At 45.1% G+C, this 6,302-nt stretch overlaps 1 protein-coding gene across 2 annotated transcripts in view; it reads left to right on the top strand.

The window, feature by feature from the left end:
- Positions 1-6,302, top strand: part of KCND3 (potassium channel, voltage gated Shal related subfamily D, member 3) — a 215,429-nt gene that overhangs the window by 190,502 nt on the left and 18,625 nt on the right. The window lies entirely within an intron of this gene.

Raw genomic sequence — 6,302 nt, forward strand, 5'->3', positions numbered from 1 at the left:
CTTGTCATAATAGGAATAGATTCAGGTACAAGAACTACTTGGGCCAAGTGACAACAGGAGAGTTCCCAAGAATTAGGTTGGGAAGAGGACATCCACTGTGGAAGATGCCCAATAAGAATAACCAGTTGGTTTAAGGCATTATACTCAGTAATAATTTTAACATTTAACTCTTTCACTTCTAGAAACTCCATTTGTTTCTTTTTCACATCTGCCTGGTGATTCCTGATAGCGTTCTATTGCTTACTCATCTTTGTGATTTTATGCTTAATCTTTAGAAAACATTTCATACATAACTGCTCTGTATCTATCAAATCCAGTATCTGAAGTTCTTGTGGAGGGTCTCAATCCATTGTTTGTTTGTTTGGTTGACTCACTCTTGGTTTCTTGCTTTCTTATGATTTATTTTACTTGATCTTTATCTGTGGGAATCCTGAAGCCCTAGGTTAAGAATGTTTACCTCTGGACAGGATTTAAATATGGTTTGCTCATAAGTCAGGTAGTATTACCATCTTGGGATGACTTCAGCCCATTTCGAGACCCAACTTAAATTTATCTGTTTGCTTTTAGCCCAAGGTTCCATCCCGCAGTGACAAATCAGGGATCACCTGGTTACTGTTGGCGTAGCCCTCAAGGCAAGCGTTCCTCCCTCTGCTTACTGCTGACTCCTCCCAACTGTAATGTGGCCTTAGATTTGTTCCTTTCCATTGGAGGTAAGATAGATTCCCCTACTTTAGGTGAATCATACAATGCATCAAAAAGTATACTTTATTCAGGATAAAAGTGTTTTGCAGCAGAAAGGCCCTCTGATGATCCAGTATGCCGAGTCAGCAGTTCCAAGGATAATCTTCTCATAATTCATTTACTCATTCAACAAATGTCTTGAGTGTCCATCCTGTGCCAGGCATGGTTCTTGGTACTAAGGATACAGCCTCCCCTCTCCCGGAGCTTGCAGTTTGATTCAAGAAGTCCATCCCAGGAGCCAATCCAGTCCATGGAACACACAGCAGGGGGATTGCTTTCCCTCTCATTCACTCATGAACGATTGAGTCCCTACTCGGCATCGTGCAGCATGTCAGGCACCTGGGATCCAGAGATAGAAAGGCCTGTCGTCAGATTGCTCTTATTTCAATAAGAGAAATTGATATTTTAGGGAGGTATGTCAGGGCATAAAGGAGTAAGTGCTCCAACCAAGGTGGAAAGACAGGAATAGGTAATGCTCTGCCTGGGAAAGTCAGGAAGAGCCCAGGGAGGTGACATTTGAACAGCATCTGGAAAGATGAGTCTGAGTTACCTAGCAGAGAGAGAGAGAGAGAGAAGGCCATTCTCAGCTGAGAGAAGGGCCTGGGTAGAAGCTTGAAGTCATGGAGGAGCCCAATGCATATGGGAGCACAGATGCATACAGTGTGGCAGGAGCATGTGACAATAGAAGGAAGGGAAGGGTGGGAGCTTGGCTAGAGATGGAAAGGGCTGCCCCACTTCCCAAGCCTGAGCCTCACCCCAAGATTCTCCCCTCCACCCTCACAGTGACTCAATTACCAAGCCCAACATAAAAGGACAGATAGGTATAATAAGTACCTATCTGTCCTCTCTTTCCCATCCCCACTGTGTCATTGCCTTGGCTCAGGCCTTTCCTGCCTGGACTGATGCGGTAACCTGCTAACTGGTTTCCCTGCCTCTACCTTCATCCCCGTCCAATCCATCCACCACACTGCTTTCAAGGTGATCTTTCAAAGATGAATATTTGTTCATATCATTTAAAATCCTTCACTGGAAACCTGCTGATTTCAGGAAGAAGTTCAAATTCCTGGATGAACCCAGAAGGATCTTCATGTGACTACCCCTGCAGCCTCATCTCCCACCTACCCTTTACGCCAGCCAGTAATTTCTCATAGTTCTTCCTTCACAGCTCAGAAGTCAGCCTGTGCTGCTGCCTCCAAGGGATCCTCTGACCACCCTCCAGTTTGATTTAGAGGTCCCTCTTCTGTGCTCACACAGGATCCTGCATACATCCTTCTTGTAGTGTTGTGACATTGGACCATCATCAGGATTTATTTGTCTGTCTTCCCTATAAACATCATCAGCTCCTTGAGGACAGAGGACATACCTGTCTATTTAGCTTTGTATTCCCAGTCCTAACAAACACGCAGCAGATGTTTGATAAATTCATCAATCCAGGAGGATGGGGGAAAAAGTATTGGCCAGTACAAGGGGGTGTGGGTAGGTGGAGTCAACAGTGCGCAGGGAATCCCTCTGGATGAGCAGGCAGGATCTCCCACCCGATGTCTGACTTTGTTTCCTCATGTACGCATGACTGCTCTGAAGCTGGCTGCTATGACCCCTTTCCGCTGACAGGCTATGAGTCTACAGATCTGTGACCTATGGAGAGAGGACGATTGAAAGCAGTGGTGCCCAGATCCCAACATCAGTGATGCCTAGGGACTTAGAATCCAGACTCTCACATCTCACTCCAGAGCTACAGGATCTGAAATCGGAGATTGGGACTCAGCAATCTATGTTTTATCAAGCCTTCCAGGCAATTCTGATGCACACTAAAGTTTGAGAACCAATGGTTTAGAAGAACAGCTTTGTCACCCAGCACAACCATTGAGGTGGCAAGACGAGATTATTGCCATAGGCCAACAGCGGTAAAGTGATCTTGGCCAGGAGCCTGCTGCTGTGACTGGCTATGACTCTACAAGCCAGAGCAAACTACAGCAATGACCCGGAAGGGTCACCCACCCCTGTTCCCAGGACTCTCTGCTGGCAGAGCTCAGGAAACATCTCCCAGAGAACCTCCCAGCAGGGTTTCTGGGCTCATGCCACTTTGAAAGTTTCTCCATTGTCTCAAGGCTGTCCTTTCTCTCTCTTTTTTTTTTATTTAACTTTAATTTTAAGTTCAGGGGTACAAGTGCAGGTTTGTTATGTAGGTAAACTTGTGTCATCCAGGTATTAAGTGGTACTTAATAACTAAATAACTAATAACTAAATAACTAAATAAATAACTAAAGTGGTACTCTTTAGTTATTTTTCCTGATCCTCTCCCTCCTCCACCCTCCAATAGGTCCCAGTGTTTGCTGTTCCCCTCCGTGTGTCCATGTGTTCTCATCATTTAGCTCCAACTTAAAAGGGAGAACAGGCAGTATTTGGTTTTCTGTTCCTGCCTTAGTTTGCTAAGGAAAATGGCCTCCACCTCCATCCATGTTCCTGCAAAGGACATGATCTCATCCTTTTTTATGGCTGTATAGTATTCCAAGATATGTATGTGCCACATTTTTTAAAAATCTAGTCTACCATTGCTAGGCATTTAGGCTGATTCCATGTCTTTGCTATTGTGAATAGTGCTGCAGTGAACATTCGCATGCATGTGTCTTTATGATATGCAAGACAACCTAGGCAATACCACTCTCGACACAGGAACAGGCAAAGATTTCATGACAAAGATGCCAAAAGTAATTGCAACAAAAGCAAAAATTGACAAATGGGATCTAATTAAACTAAAGAGCAAAAGAAACTACCAACAGAGTGAACAGACAACCTATAGAATGGGAAAAAAAGTTTGCAAACTATGCATCCGACAAAGATCTAATATCTAGCATCTATAAGGAACTTAAACAAGTCAACAAGCAAAAAAGCAAATAAGCCCATTAAAAAGTGGGCAAAGGACATGAACAGACACTTTTCAAAAGAAATATATGTGGCCAACAATTACAGGAAAAAAAGTTCAACATCACTGATCATTAGAGAAATGTAAATCAAAATCTCAGTGAGATACCAGCTCACACCAGTCAGAATGGGTATTATTAAAAAGTCAGAAAATAACAGATGCTGGTGAGGTTGTGGAGAAAAAAGGAACACTGTTGTATAACAGTGTATAAGAGTATACAGTGGGCGTGTAAATTAGTTCAACCATTGTGGAAGACAGTGTGGCAATTCCTCAAAGACCTAAAAACAGAAATACCATTCGACCCAGTAATCCCATTACTGGGTAAATACCCAAAGGATTATAAATCGTTCTGTCACAAAGAGGCTGTTCTTTCTCATGTGGATTAGCCAGGTCTTCGGCTCATTCCTCTCCTCCGGCAGTGAGAAAGAGGAGTGCTCTGAAGTCAGACAAGCCTAGTGTGGAGCACTGGCTTGGATAAGCCGATGATCTTCAGTGTGTTACTTAAATTCTCTGAGCTTCAGTTTCCTCATCTCAAAAATGGGGCTAATAGTACCTTGTAAGGTTGTTATGAAAATGAAATGGCCCATACTGATGCTAAATAAAAATAAATTATTACTGAATTGCCACTGTGATTATTATTAGATTACCTTGCTCTGAGCCTCATGTGTCCCATCTGGGTCCACCTCCAGGTTGTGTCTTCAGAGGAACTTCAAGATTCCTAAAAGCCATCCTATCTTTTTGGTTCCTAGCTCACTGCTGGGGCTCACTTTGCAGGTGAGCCCAGGAGAGTGCCCAGCTGCAGAGACATGAGCAGAGGTGTGTGTTGGGGGTAGGGGGTGCATGTGGTAGAAAGGAGAGGTTATATGGGTTCATTTCATTTCCTAAGTCTCCCACCTTGAGATTTGACAGCATAGGGCTAAAGTGTTTTTGTAGAATTGTGGCTAGGTTGATGCCCTAGATCTGGTCGCCTCTGAAGTGTTCTCCCTTGCTCTCTACCAGGACTGCTGCCTGCCATGTTGGCTCCCCAGGAACCATAGCTTTGGGCCAGATAACTAGTGGCTATGCATAGACTTTGGAATCAAAGGGACCTGGACTGTGTCCCAGTTCTGCAGCTGGCTAGCCAAGTGACCTTGGGCATATTACTTACCACTCTGTGCCTCAGTTTCCTCATCTGTAAAATGAGGATAATAATGGTATTTACTCATGGGAGGGGATTTGGACATGAAAAGAGGCTGCACAGGTGTTTGTCATGGGATGAACTCAGCACTGGCTGGTATTTTTGGTGTCTCTTCCATGATGGTCTACTGTTGTCTTTTGCCCCTGGACAAGGAGGAAGCCACAGAGGTCTGAGTCCCTGGAACTCACTATGGTGGCCTAGTCTGCTGTAAGAACTCTCCTCACCCTGGTCCCACCCAACAGGACAGCTTCTGTGCCCCATGCCCATCCCCAACACTGAGGCTCCAGGAAGCCAAGTTCAGGGGCATCCCAGTGGAGAAGATGGGTGCAGCAGTGGGTGTGGCAGTGAGGCTGAGACATCATCCTTGCAGAAACTCATTGGGGATGTGTCTCCCTGGTTGAGCTCCCAGCAGCTGGGCCCTAACTGGGCAGTGCCCTGGTCTCCAGTAAAGAATGGACTCCCCACCACACAGGCAGCCATGCCCCTACCTGAGAGGCAGGCAGAACTGGATGGGGGAGCTTGGCTTGCACTAATCTCTTGGCACCTGGAAGAAGAAATGAAGGGAGCAATTAATTGTACAAGGCAGGTGGTTTGTGCAGCTTAAGTTCAGATAAAAAGTTTAATTATCCCTAAGCCCTAATACAAATTAATTAGCCTTCCATATTAGGAGGGTAAGCTTCCTTGCTTTTGCCTCAGTCCAGACATTACTGTGGATTACCGAGGATGTGCTGGGAGAGAGAGAGCAACAGAAGCAGAGTCCCTGAGCCCCACCTGCTCAGGGCAGACAGCTGCGTCCACGTTGTTCCTGGATAGGGTTTGAGTGTGAGTCCTAAGTCTGGGCTGGGCACCACAGCTCACCTGTACCTGGGATGTCACCCCCAGGAAGGGTTTCTTATCCCTTACTATCCCTACCCACAAAGCCAGGGTAGAGTGAAGAGGAGAGTCCTTATTTGCATGAGTAGAGGAAGACAAAAGGAAATAAGGCTTTGGGTTTAAATTTTTTTTTTCTAAGCCATGACTGTTGTTTTTTTCTTTCCTTACGCCCTCTTTCTTCAAAATTCCACAAAGAAAATAGGCCATAAATGCCATTAGGACTTAGAGAATCACCATTAGCTCCCCTACTTCAGTCTTCTGCCCAGGTGGGCCCCAGGAGGGACCATGGGATAAAGGGTCCTGCACACCATGGTCATTATGCTAATAATTAGCTGCCATTTAATGAGTGTTTACTGTGTAATAGGCATGTAGTCTTTGCAACAACGTTGAGTTAATTTACTCATTAACTCATACATTCAACAAACAGTTATTGAAGTGCTTTGAGCAGGGGAAATGACATGCTTTAATTTGCATTTTAAGAATATGCTTCTGGCCGGGCGCAGTGGCTCACACCTGTAATCCCAGCACTTTGGGAGGCCAAGGCGGGAGGATCTCGAGGTCAGGAGACTGAGACCATTCTGGCTAACA

This window comes from Colobus angolensis, unplaced genomic scaffold, assembly GCF_000951035.1.
Source record: "Colobus angolensis palliatus isolate OR3802 unplaced genomic scaffold, Cang.pa_1.0 Scaffold124, whole genome shotgun sequence".
Lineage (NCBI taxonomy): Eukaryota > Metazoa > Chordata > Mammalia > Primates > Cercopithecidae > Colobus > Colobus angolensis.